The sequence below is a fragment of the Neofelis nebulosa genome, chromosome 13 (assembly GCF_028018385.1).
Source record: "Neofelis nebulosa isolate mNeoNeb1 chromosome 13, mNeoNeb1.pri, whole genome shotgun sequence".
Taxonomy (NCBI): Eukaryota; Metazoa; Chordata; class Mammalia; order Carnivora; family Felidae; genus Neofelis; species Neofelis nebulosa.
The window spans coordinates 48905146-48917272 of NC_080794.1; the positions used below are offsets into that span (position 1 = coordinate 48905146).

Here is a 12127-nt window from a genome sequence, read left to right on the forward strand (position 1 = left end):
TATTAACTCATTTAATCCACAAGTAACCCAATATGGTTGATTCTGTGATTATCTCCATTTTTCACATGAGGAAACTGAGGCACAAAAAAGCTAAGCAACTTGCCCAAGGCCACACAACAGTTAAGGGCAGAGCTGGGATTGGAAGCCTGACTTTTTGCCTCTGGAGTCGTCACTTATAATCAATACAACAGTTTAACGGGGCAGAGGTCTGGATGTTCTGAGTTACCACATCCATGTGTTCTCCAACAATTACTGCAGAGCAAAATGAACATATAATGTGGGGATCAACAGGTGGTCAATAGGTAATGAGGTGGGGAAAATTATCCTGACAGGTTAGACTGGGATTTTTCTCAGGGAGAGAATTGTCTACTGAGGACAACATTTAACATTTGTTTAGGGCAACAGATAAGCTGCATAAGGCCTGCATGTTGACTGGCCCCACACTTCTGAGAAGCTTGTAAAATAGAGAATTTGGACTTCCTGGGACAGTCTGGGGGACACAGGATAAGGAACAGACATGGAGGGAGGGAAAGAGAGAGCAAAATGAGGGCAGGAAGGCGAGGCTGACCTCCTCAGGATGCCCCACCCGTAAATCTTGAGGCAAGTCTACCAATTTCATGGCTGATTAGTGTGAGGATTGTTCTGTCTGTTGTTGGAACCAGAGGAGGGCTAAGGTTCCCAATGGAGAGGCACGGTGCCAGGCACAGGCTGTACTTGCTAAAACCGTGGCTCAGAGAGAAAAGAGGCCAGCAGATTATATGGTGATATGATGAGCTTTGGACTACCACTGGCCATGGACTTGGACACCTTGGTCTCAAGATACAAAGTGGCCCGTGACTGTGTTCTTGGTTATAGCCAGCATGACCATGTCAGATGAGACAGTCAAGAATTTCTGTCTTCGTTCTCTTCTTAAAGTTTATTTCCCCAAAGAGTTGTCTGATAAAGATCATACATAATAGTTAAACCCTAGGGGCGCCTGGGTGGCTCAGTCAGTTGCGCGTGTTCAGCTCAGGTCACAATCTCACAGTCCCTGAGTTCCAGCCCCGCATCGGGCTCTGTGCTGTCAGTTCAGAGCCTGGAGCCTGCTTCGGATTCTGTGCCTCCCTCTCTCTCTGCCCCTCCCCTGCTCATGTTCTGTCTCTCTCTCTCTCTCTCTCAAAAATAAATAAACATTAAAAATTTTTTTTTAATAGTTAAACCCTAAACTCATCTTGATCTATCTGGATTGGTCTGCCCATGCCAACAAAGGAGGAAAGAAGGCCAATTATCCTGACAAGTGACACTGACAAAGAAGGAAATACCATTTGCTCATCCCTGGACAACTACCCCCATAAAACTCCCAATTATTGATCACTTGTATGCATTTAAACGTGTGCAAAGAATCCCTGCAATAAGGCTGCAAATGCTTAGGCCCATTTCACATAGAAGACATGGAGACTCAGCGAGGTCAAATCCTTGCTGAGGCCCCATGGGTAGCAGGCAGTCAAGTGGGGATACCATCCAGGTCCATCTATCCGACAGCAAAGGCCACGTCCTGTCCCCACTCACACTTCTCTCTAGACGGGCCACTGGAACACTGGTGGCAGACTTCTCCACAGCTCAAGCATCAGAACAAAGGACTGCCTCAAAACTAATTAGCTGCTCATATTCAAAACCAATTAATCTTAGTTAAGCTCACTGAAATCTCACCCTCAGTGACTGAAACTACTAAACCTGAATTTGTCATCAAAGACAACTCCTCAGCAGGAAACCTACTTGTCTAAATAACTAGGCCTCCCGAGCCACCTGGGCCCTGGTGGGAGAAGGGAGAGCGGCAAGGGGCTGAACACTAATCCACGAGCATGGAGCAGAGCCAAGCCCCAAGTACATGGACCCGAGCCGGGCGCACATTATTAAAACATAGGCTGAAAATCACTTATTCTGCATTAGGTGATTAATAGTGCCAGTCCTTTCCTTGCACATGGCAGCAGCCCTGAGAAATGATGAGATTACTCCCAGCGAATGGAGATGTTAAGGGACTGGTTACTACCAGGGCAGAGTGTACGATTTCATGGTTAATTAGGACTTGTGGAGGGGAGCCCTGCTACATTACCCATCCTAGACAGAGTTCCTAACCCTGCCCCTCTCCTTGCCTTTACATTGTGATGAAGTAAACTTTAAGGGTTGGGAAAAGCCAAGCCTCTCTGGGCTAATTAGAACCCGGCAATGATTGCTGGAGATGATTTTCGTCGTCACCGTGGGCTGGCCAACTCCTGGTGGCCTCTGAGCCACACCCCGTGCCCTCCGTAGTAGTACAGCAGAAGCACAGAAACATGGTTTCCAGGGAGAAAAATGACTTTTAATCAAGACTGGGAAATGGAATTACATGTGTAATTAGATAGACACAGCCACAAAACCACAAGCAAGGGAACGCGCTGTAATACTGCTCTTCCGTTCTCCGCGGCCAGCGAGAACTTAGGCATAAACTATGCTGATGAAAGCATTTGGATTTGCGTTCTCTGGCTGACCGGAACTTCCCAGGAGGAAAATAAAGGCTGCTTTGTCCTCATTGGAAACACCCCATGTGGCGATGCGGTGGCTGGTGGCTGCATTCCCTTTGTTGGCTCCTGCTTTTTGCTCTCCTGGCCCCAGACCTTAACCTTATCACCCGGGCAGACAAATAAACACATGTATAGGTTTTCTTCACTTTGGAAAGCAAACTCTGAATGCCTAGTGAAGAAGATAAACTATTTTGGGGCCCCAGGATCAAAGGTCACCAGTTAAGGGCTCTAAGTGCTATTCATTTCATTTCAAGTTCATTGGCATATGAAGCAGAGCGCCATATTTTTTTTTTAATAGAGACACTGACTTCTTTGACCTCTGAAGGATCGCTTGAGTGCCAGTCTTAGGCAAAAGTAGGGCAGACAGGCAGCCACTGCCTGAGATTATGAGTCTATTAACACAATCCTTTCCTTGGAGGTTTGAAAAGCCTCACAGGGGCCTCCAAGAGAAAAAGCACTAAAACCCCAACAGCTGCAACTGAATATTCTAAGTCAGAGAGACTGGTAGGGTAGGCCAGAGCGGCTCCTCCAGGACCAGAGGCAGGAGCACACAACAAGACTTGGAAATAAAACCATTTCAAGGAACAGTGGGGCCAGGTCAGTGGCCTGGGCTTAAGACCCCGAGCACAGGGTCCATGGCAGAACTTCCAACTTGCTGCCAGAAGGCCTCTCCCCTCCCAAGCCAGGAATCTGAGTGAGTGCTTGTGCGTAGAAACGCCATTTAGGAGAGGAGGAAGAAGATCTGTGAATGTGGCCTAAGGCCACATTGGCAGTTTATTCGTGACACATCACGCTGAAGACTCACCTTGTTTGTAATGTCAAGAAATACTACTGCTGTGGCTATGGGACACCGCAGGACATGTGGAAAGTGTACCAGCTATAGAGCCCTACAGGCCTGGGGACTCATCTGTTATTCCTTCTCTGTTCTGAGACAGTCTCTTCCTCTATGAAACAGAAGCAGTGACACACCTTTCTCACAGAATTAGTGCAAGAATTGAAAATAGAAAAAAAAAAAAAAGAGTCCTTCTGTATATGTCAAGCCTCTTGCCAGTCACCTTATATATGTCATCTCACTCTGGTCATTCCATGAGTGTGGCATGGAAGTTGATGTTCAGAGAAGTTAAGCAATTTGGTCCATTACTCAGAAAACAGCAGAGCTGAGATGGGAACTTGGTGTGTCCACAGCAGCTCTAGGGTGTATCACCACCACATGATGCTAAGTGAATGAGTGAATGCCAGGCCTGCAGCAGCTTCTCGTGTAGTATCATGACCTCGCTGTCCCCCACCCCCACCAACAGCTTAATCAGATGATCAGGACGGTGGTGGGGAGGTTCTCTCTTACATACTGCATTGATCCAAACAAAATTTTATCCTGTTACGTCTGACCCAACATGCTAGCAACATACATATTTTTGACCCATAGGATTTCCTTCTTAAAGACATTATTCCTGAATAAGGAGTCCTGATACTAGTGAGGGGGCTATTGTGTGGCCCAGAAAAGCCTGGCCTGATAGTGAGGTTGGGGGGACTAAGCCAGAAGGCAGGAAACAAGTCTGGTATTATAAACCAAGGACAGACATATGTATGCATAGGTTAGGCAGAGGCTGCTTCTCACCACCATTGAGAGAATTCAACCATTAGATAGCAATAGGGACCCCACCAGAATCAGGGTGATCCCAGATGTCATGCATTTTCCAACATACCAGACCTGTTGGTGGGTCTGGCTGCATTGCTTGGCTTTGACTACCACTGCAACCAGGTTCCACCCTAGGAGTCTTACTTGTCCAAGTCCTTAAGAAATACAAACTCTTCTTGAAACACATTCAGGCCCTGCCTGCAGCTCCACCCTTCCCCTTCTTGTTGCCACTCAAGTCTGTCACACTGTTGTCAGGTATTCTTTAACAGAATGTCCACATCACTCCTTCCATTACATAGAATGTCCAACTTGGTCCTTACATTACAAAGAATGTCCACATTGTCCCTCATGTTACACAGAATGTCCACATCCCCCCATTACACAGAATGTCCATGTTGGCCCTTACATGGCTAGTTTTAAAAGGTGAGAAGTTCTCTCACCTTTCCCAGAGAGTCATGCTTGCATATTAAGCACTTGCCAGGGCTCAACCTCAAATGGTCTGCTTATACAATCCTGTCAAAACCTGGCAGGCAGTTGGGAAATGACAGGATCTATGCACACAAAAATCTGGATACAGCCCCACAAGACTCAGCCAGGTGTGATTTCACAGGGCACATCCAGGAATCTCTGGAGAATTAAATCAATAAATGCATGAGGGTGACCATGTGACAGGTTTATAGTGACACTTTATAAGAAATATCTGTTTCCAATTATTCAGTTTTTTAAAATGAAGCACAGAATATCTCAACGGCAAAATTGATTTGGACCATGCAATGCTTGAAAGTTTGTCATTAAGTGATTTTATACATTTTGAACATTTATTTATTTAAAAATGGGTGGGAACTTTTTTTATTTTTAATGGGTAGATGGCTGACCCTGTAGAAGAATTCTGGAAACAAATGAAAAAATGCTGAGCTACTTCTGGTAAGCGAAAAAAGGAGACAATTTAGTAATATATCAGGAAATGAAACCAACCCAAAAAGGTCAGTAATTCTTATCTTTACAAAACATGACTAATTACAAACATTTAGGAATAAAAAAAGAAGATTCACAAACAAGGGTAGAAAATGAAATACTGGGGCACCTGGGTGGCTCAGTTGGTTAAAAAAAATCCCAAATCTCGACTTCAGCTCAGGTCAGGACCTCATCAGTTTGTGAGATCCAGCCTCTTGCCAGGTACTTACAGTACGGAGCATGCTTGGGATCCTCTCTCTCTCTCTCTCTCTCTCTCTCTCTCTCTCTCTCTCTCCCTCCCTCCCTCCCTCCCACACATGCTCTCTCATGGGCACTCTCTCTCTCTCTCCCTCTGTCTCTCATTCTCTCTCAAAATAAATAAATGAACTTTAAAAAAAAAAAGAAAATACCTAGGAATACACCGAACTAGAAATGCATAAATCTACATGAAGAAAATGTTTAAACAGTACCAAAGGATGCAAAAGAAGGCTTGAAGAGCATGGAAACACATGCCATTTTTTGAGAGCAGGACTCAACATCACAAAGATTTGGATTGTCCCTAAGTTAGTTTACATATTGAAAGCAATTTCAATGTGATGGCCATAGGCTGTTTTTCTGGCACTAGACAAGCTAATTTTGAAGCTCAAAAGAAAAAACAAACAAGAAAAAAACTTTGAAAAAAACCTAATCATCATCATCATCATCACCATAATAATAATAATAATAATAATAGGAGGGGGTTCAGGGAGACATAATCCTACCAGGTATGAAAATATACACATTAGATAACATCACTAATTAAAATAGTGAAGCACAGACATGCGAAAGATCACAGGAAAGAGTGGTCAAACAGAAAAGGATTTCCAGAAATAGACACAATATATGCAGGATTTGAGTATGTCATAAAGGTGCTATGGCAAATCAATGAGAAAAGATAAAATTTTCAGTAAATGGTATCAAGAGTCCACATTTTCTAAATGGATCTTAGATTTAAGAGTTTTAAATGCAAGCACAGAAGTACTTGTAAGAAAAATAGAGAAAATCCTTTATCACTTTGTATTGGGGTGTATTTTCCTGTGAACTAAAATTCAGAAGCCGTAAACGAAACGATTGAAAATTTGACTATATGAATAAGAAAACTTTGTCATGAAAAAAAAGCAAAGTGAAAACAACAGCAGACTTGGGTAGAATACTTCCAACTCATGCCAAAGATCAGGGGAGAAAATCCCTCATATAAAGAGCTTCCCAAAACCAATAGAAAAATAAGCAAAGTATATGATTCACAGAAAATGAAATACAAATAACTCCTGAGCATGTGAGAAGATGCTTAATCTCACTCAAAATAGAAATGCAAATTAAAACTCTGCTCTCATACTATCCACCAACCTGGCAAAAATCCAAAAGTTTGAGAACGCATTCTGTTGACAAAACTATGGGGGAAAGAGGCACGCTTATTCATTGCTGGTGAGAGTGTAAATTGGCATAACCCTTCTGGAAGGGAATTTTGCAATATCTATCAAAATTACAAATGCAAAAATCCTTTTACTCTGCAATTCCATTTTTAGGATTTTATCCGATACTTGCAAAAATACAAACTGACCTGATTACAAGATTATTCTTTGCAGCACTGCTTTTCACAGCAAAAGACTGGATAGAACCTAGATGTTAGCATTAGGAAGCTGGTTAAAAAGGCTATGGCACATCCATACAATAAAGTACAGTGCAGCCGGGAAAGAGAGTAGGAAAGTCCTTTATATACTAATACAGAAATATGTTTAAGGTGGGTTACTGAGTACAAAAGTGAAGTGTGGAACACATATAGACAGCATGCCCCCGTTTGCACAGGATATTGGGTGGGGGTATGAATTTATATTCACGTCTGCTTCTAATTCATAGTGAAACTCTGGAAGGACCGCTTCCCAAAATTAATAATGTGTTTATCTGAGGGACTGGGAAGGGGTAGAGCAAAATGGAGCTTAGGAGAATTCTGACTCTACAAAACTGACTTTTACAAAAACCGTTAATTTTTGAACCACGGGAATCCATTATCTATTCAAAAAGTAAATAAACATGTTAAAGTTATGTTTTCAAAAGAAAAATAAATGCTAATGGAACAGATCACAGAGTCCGCAAAAATAAAGTGACACTCCAGAACTGCAGAGACAGAGAACATGCAAGAGGGGAGGTTAAAAAAGAGAAAAGAGCCCACTCTGCAGGACAAAAAAAGGCAGAAGTGCCAAATGCAAATATTCGGCACCATTTAGGAATAGATTGAAAAGACTGAATAGACGAAAAGATTGAAATACACACCCCGGGTGTTTCTGAACTAGTCATACACTTTGTATAAGACTGACATGTGTGTCTGCATCTGTATATATTTCATAATTCAGAGCATTTTAATGAGCAATGAATGCCCTCTGCCCCCAGCAACTGTACATCTCAAAATCTTTTTTTAAGGAAATCATTAGGAAGGTGCTCAAAGACTTAGGTACAAAGCTGTATCTCACAGTCAGATGCTCAACAATAAATGACTCGTTAAATAAATCATGCCCTCCTGCACAATGGAATGCCAAGCAAGCACCGAATTTATGCCAGAGAATATTTAGTGATTGTGAAAGATGTTTACTCTCTGCTGGCAAAGATATACACTAAAATATTCACCGCAGTTATCTCTGTGAGTCGTATTATGGATGACTTTTATTCTTTCTGCATATTAATATTTTCTAATTTTTCTACAATGAGTATGTATTACTTGTGTAATAAAAAAAACAATAAAAGTTATTTAAAAGAGGGAAAAAAAGGAAAAGCCCAGCTTAGTTGATCGATATCCAAGAGAGTGGCTCTAATGGCCACCACTTGTCTAGATTCTCTGCTTCAATATTTTTAAAATTGTGCCATGGTGAAATCCAAAAGCTTTCCGCAGAGGCTGCAGAGGGCAAGAGGGAAGGAGGCAGGAAGCTCTGCTCCACACCCAGGCCCTCCCACCCCTGTGCACACAGACACACCCACAGTAACACATACACTCAGTCAGAGCAGCTCCTCTCAAGTTTTATAAAGAGGTGTTCTGCCTAAGATTTAACTTTAATAAAAGAGCCTGCAGATGAAAAAACACACATGCCATCCCATGAAGCTTTGTCCGGATGCCATGTCTGAGCACCAAGAAAACACTTAACTCTCATTACCCCTGAAAAAGACTTCTCGGAACTGAAGTAATGAGTCTGAAGGGCTTTTATCCTGGGCGGATGAAAGCACGAGCGAAGGCCCGGAGGTGGGATTCAACAGGACTCACTGGGAGAAAAGGGTGGGCTTGTCTGCCTACAAGAGAGCAGAATGGGGGGCAGGCAAAAGCACAGTGGGCATCTGAGAAACAGAGAAGTACTGAAGCAGAGGCCTAGTCCCTCCTCTCAGCAGGTGCCGGAGCATAACGTGGGTCGGTCTTTGAGAATATGCTAGCCACATCTCCCATCCGAGATGCCTTGGTGCTGGAAAGTCAGACTCGGGCTGACCTTCCCGAACTCTAAAAGGTCGAAGTCAGCATCTTGCTGACTCCCCTTCTAGGGGAGGGCCCCACGTTTATCCACAGCTTCTGTCCTCCTGAATGTAAAGGAGGCATTAGTATGTCCTGCCAACCTGAGGTCAGATGTGCTTCTCACTTTGGTCACTGGCTGGATAAAGTGACTGACCCTGTATTAATTCTGAAATGTCATCCAGCTAATAATAATGTAATAGCAGCTATCACCTAACACGTTTTCACTACTGGTCAGGCACTGCGATATCATCAACAATTTTATTTAAGCCTAATAGCAAGGGTAAGAGGTATCGTAAAGACTCACTGTGAAAATGATCCCACTTCTCTACTACTTCCTGTATCTGTTCTCTTTGTCATGTGACTTTGCAGCTCCTCCCATTACAAGGTGGGGTCTATATTTCATCTCTTGACTCTGGACAGATATTGTGACTTTCATGGCCACAGACATGATGAAGTGCCAATTTTTTTTTTTAACTTTATTTATGTATTTAGAGAGAGACAGAGACAGGGTGTGTGTGTGTGTGTGTGTGTGTGTGTGTGTGTGTGTGTGTGTGTGAAGCGGGGTGGGCAGAGACAGAGAGAGATGGAAAGAGAGAATCCCAAGGAGGCTCCCTGCTGACAGCACAGAGCCTGATGTGGGGCTTGATTCCATGAACTGTGAGATCATGACCTGAGCAGAAACCAAGAGTCTGACACCCTGATGAAGGGCCAATTTTTTTTTTCAGGTTTATTTTTGAGAGAGAAAGCACAAGTTGGGGAGGGGCAGAGAGAGAGGGGGACAGAAAATCCCAAGCAGACTCCATGCTGACAGTAGCAAGCCCGACATGGGGCTCAAAGCCACAGACCATGAGATCACAACCTGAGCCAAAACCAAGAGTCTGATGCTTAACTGACTGAGCCACGCAGGCGCCCCTGAAGTGCCAATTCTAAGCCCAGGCCTCAAGAGCCATTGTAACCTTCCATTCACCTCTATTTCCTTCCCTTGGGATCCTGACATCCCATGAGAACAAGCCTGGGCTAGCTTGCTGGATGATGACAGACCATGTAGAAAGGAACTGACCCAGCCGAGGCCACCCTAACTCAGTCAGCTGGCCACAGACATGGGTGAACCCATCCAAGACCAGCCAGGCTGGGCCCAGATCAGCAGACCTACTCAGTGGACCTATAGATTCATGAGGAATAATATATATAATTGGTCTGTTCAGGGACAGTTTGTTTAACTGTATTATTGTGATAGTAGATACCTGGATACAGGTGAGTACCATCAGTGCTGCCAAACTCGAGAAAAGAGAAATTTTCCTGCTATGGAATGAATGTCAGTGCCCACCCCCCCAAATTCATATATATGAAGCCCTAATTCTCAGTGTGTTGGTATTTGCAGATGGGGCCTTTGGGAGTTAGCATTAAGTGAGGTCCTGAATGTGGGGCCCGTCTGATGGGATTATTGCCATTATAAGAAGAAACAACAAGAACTAGTGCTCGCTTGCTCTCTTAGTCTCTCCCCACCTCTAACTCCCTCCATCTACCATGAGAACAGGCAGCAAGAAGGCAGCCATCTGCAAGGCAAGAAGAGGGCCCTCGCCAGGACCCAACCACGTTGCACCCTGATCTTGGACTTCAGCCTCCAGAACTGTGAGAAATAAATTTCGATGTCTAAGCCCCCCCAACCCAGCCTGTGGGATTTTGTTACTGGCGCCTAGGCAGATCTCACAGCTAGTAGGTGACAGAGTGAGGATCCAAAGCCTGCACTCCTAATGAAGAGTCCAAGGCTTCCTGCCCAGCCCTGGGGCAGTGAACAGAGAAGGAAGACTCCACTTCCAGGAAATTTTTCTGCCACACCCTTGGGGCAACTCTCTGCCTTGAGCTATCCTGGAATCCCAAATGTCTTAGGCACATGGAATTTCAATGCTGGAAACAGACTTGGAGGGCATTAACTCCAACTGCCTGGCTACGTAGATGATGCCGAAGACCAGGTGATTCAAATGAATGGTTCAAGGTCAGACTGTATATAAAAGCAAAGAAAAGGTTAAAGTAAAGGTCTCTGAGCCCCCAGGGAAGTGCTCACTTGTCCACACTGGGCTCATCTGTCTCTCCAGGAGTAATTTAAATGAGAAGGATCATTCTTCAAGAATTCTCATCTTGCTCCCAGCCCCAGCACCGCAAGGGTTCCAGTCTTGAGCTCCAGCAGCCAGAACTCCTATGAGCTACTTATAAATTCCAACCGAATCTAGTCCCTTCCCCAAACTCTTCTCCACAAATCAGCCTGCTGAACCATGCAGTCAACATAGCATGGGCAGATGGTAGGGCCTGGCTCCCTATTGGACATCCAGGGGAATGAAACTGCTTTGGCCTACCAGCGTCATAAAGGCAGCAGCACCCTGTGCCCACATAAAAGACAGAGCCCCTCGGTTACTTCTCCAAGGCCATGCAGAAGATCTGGTAGCAGAGACTGCAGCTTATGTAGGCAGTTTGGCTGTTGCCATGCATATGGTAGCCTGGCAGCTACTTCCAAGAGCTTGCAAACCACATAGCAATCAGGAGCCCCTAGGGCCTGGGGCCCATCTGCTGTGCAAAGATAGAGCTTCATTTCAGATGCCACGAAGCATCAGAGGACATTGAATGCCTCCCTCTGAGCTGGAGCACTGCCCCAGCCTTTAGGCTGTGGTGGAACTCTTAGAGAAGATGAAGTTCACTCAGCATACAGGCAAAGTGCTGGGGCTCTGGGGCTCTGGGGACATTCTGATGAATGAGGTATGACTCTGGCCCTCAAAAGCCCCCAGTCAAGTAGTGAGAGTCCTACAGAGGTTTATACAATTGTGGGCATGCACACACAGCGACTAATTCTGGTCTGGAGAGAGCGAGGACAGGAAGGGCATTCCAGAAGGTTTTGGGGGGACACCTGTCTGGCTCAGTTAGTAAAGCATGTGACTCTTGATCTCAGGGTGGTGACTTCAAGCCCCATGTTGGGCATGGAGCCTACTTAATTTGAAAAAAAAAAAAGAGGACATGACCTTTGGGCTGGGAGTCCAAGAAGATCTTTCCTGCCATCACGTCTCTGGAGATTGCGCAGGAGCTGTCTAAGATTGAGGTCAGGCGTGACGTACATGAGAACTCTGTCTCCAGTGTTCCCCAAATGCTGGCATCCTATATGTGCCAGGCTCTCCAGCACCTGGGCTCACCTCTTCCTTCCATGACCCACAAAATGGCTTGGATTCCCACTCTACTTACTGCCACTACGTTGCTTAAAACCACACCATGGCTTTCCTTTTTATCTCAAATGAGGTTACAGTCTTCAGTATGGTCCCAAGGGCCTGCAGGTGTGGCCTTTGCCCACTCCACTATGTCCAGTCTCACCCTGCTTCTCGGGTTTCCCGGCACGGTGGTGTTCCCTCAGTTCCTCAAGCCGAATCCTCACCTGCAGGATTTGACACATGTGTCCCTTGCCCTTCAGTCTCGGCACAAGGGTCA

The 12127-nt window shown here is 44.8% G+C and overlaps 1 protein-coding gene across 4 annotated transcripts in view; it reads right to left on the minus strand.

The window, feature by feature from the left end:
• GRID1 (glutamate ionotropic receptor delta type subunit 1) overlaps nucleotides 1-12127 on the minus strand; it is a 703858-nt gene that overhangs the window by 386645 nt on the left and 305086 nt on the right. The gene's annotated exons all lie outside the window — the stretch shown is intronic.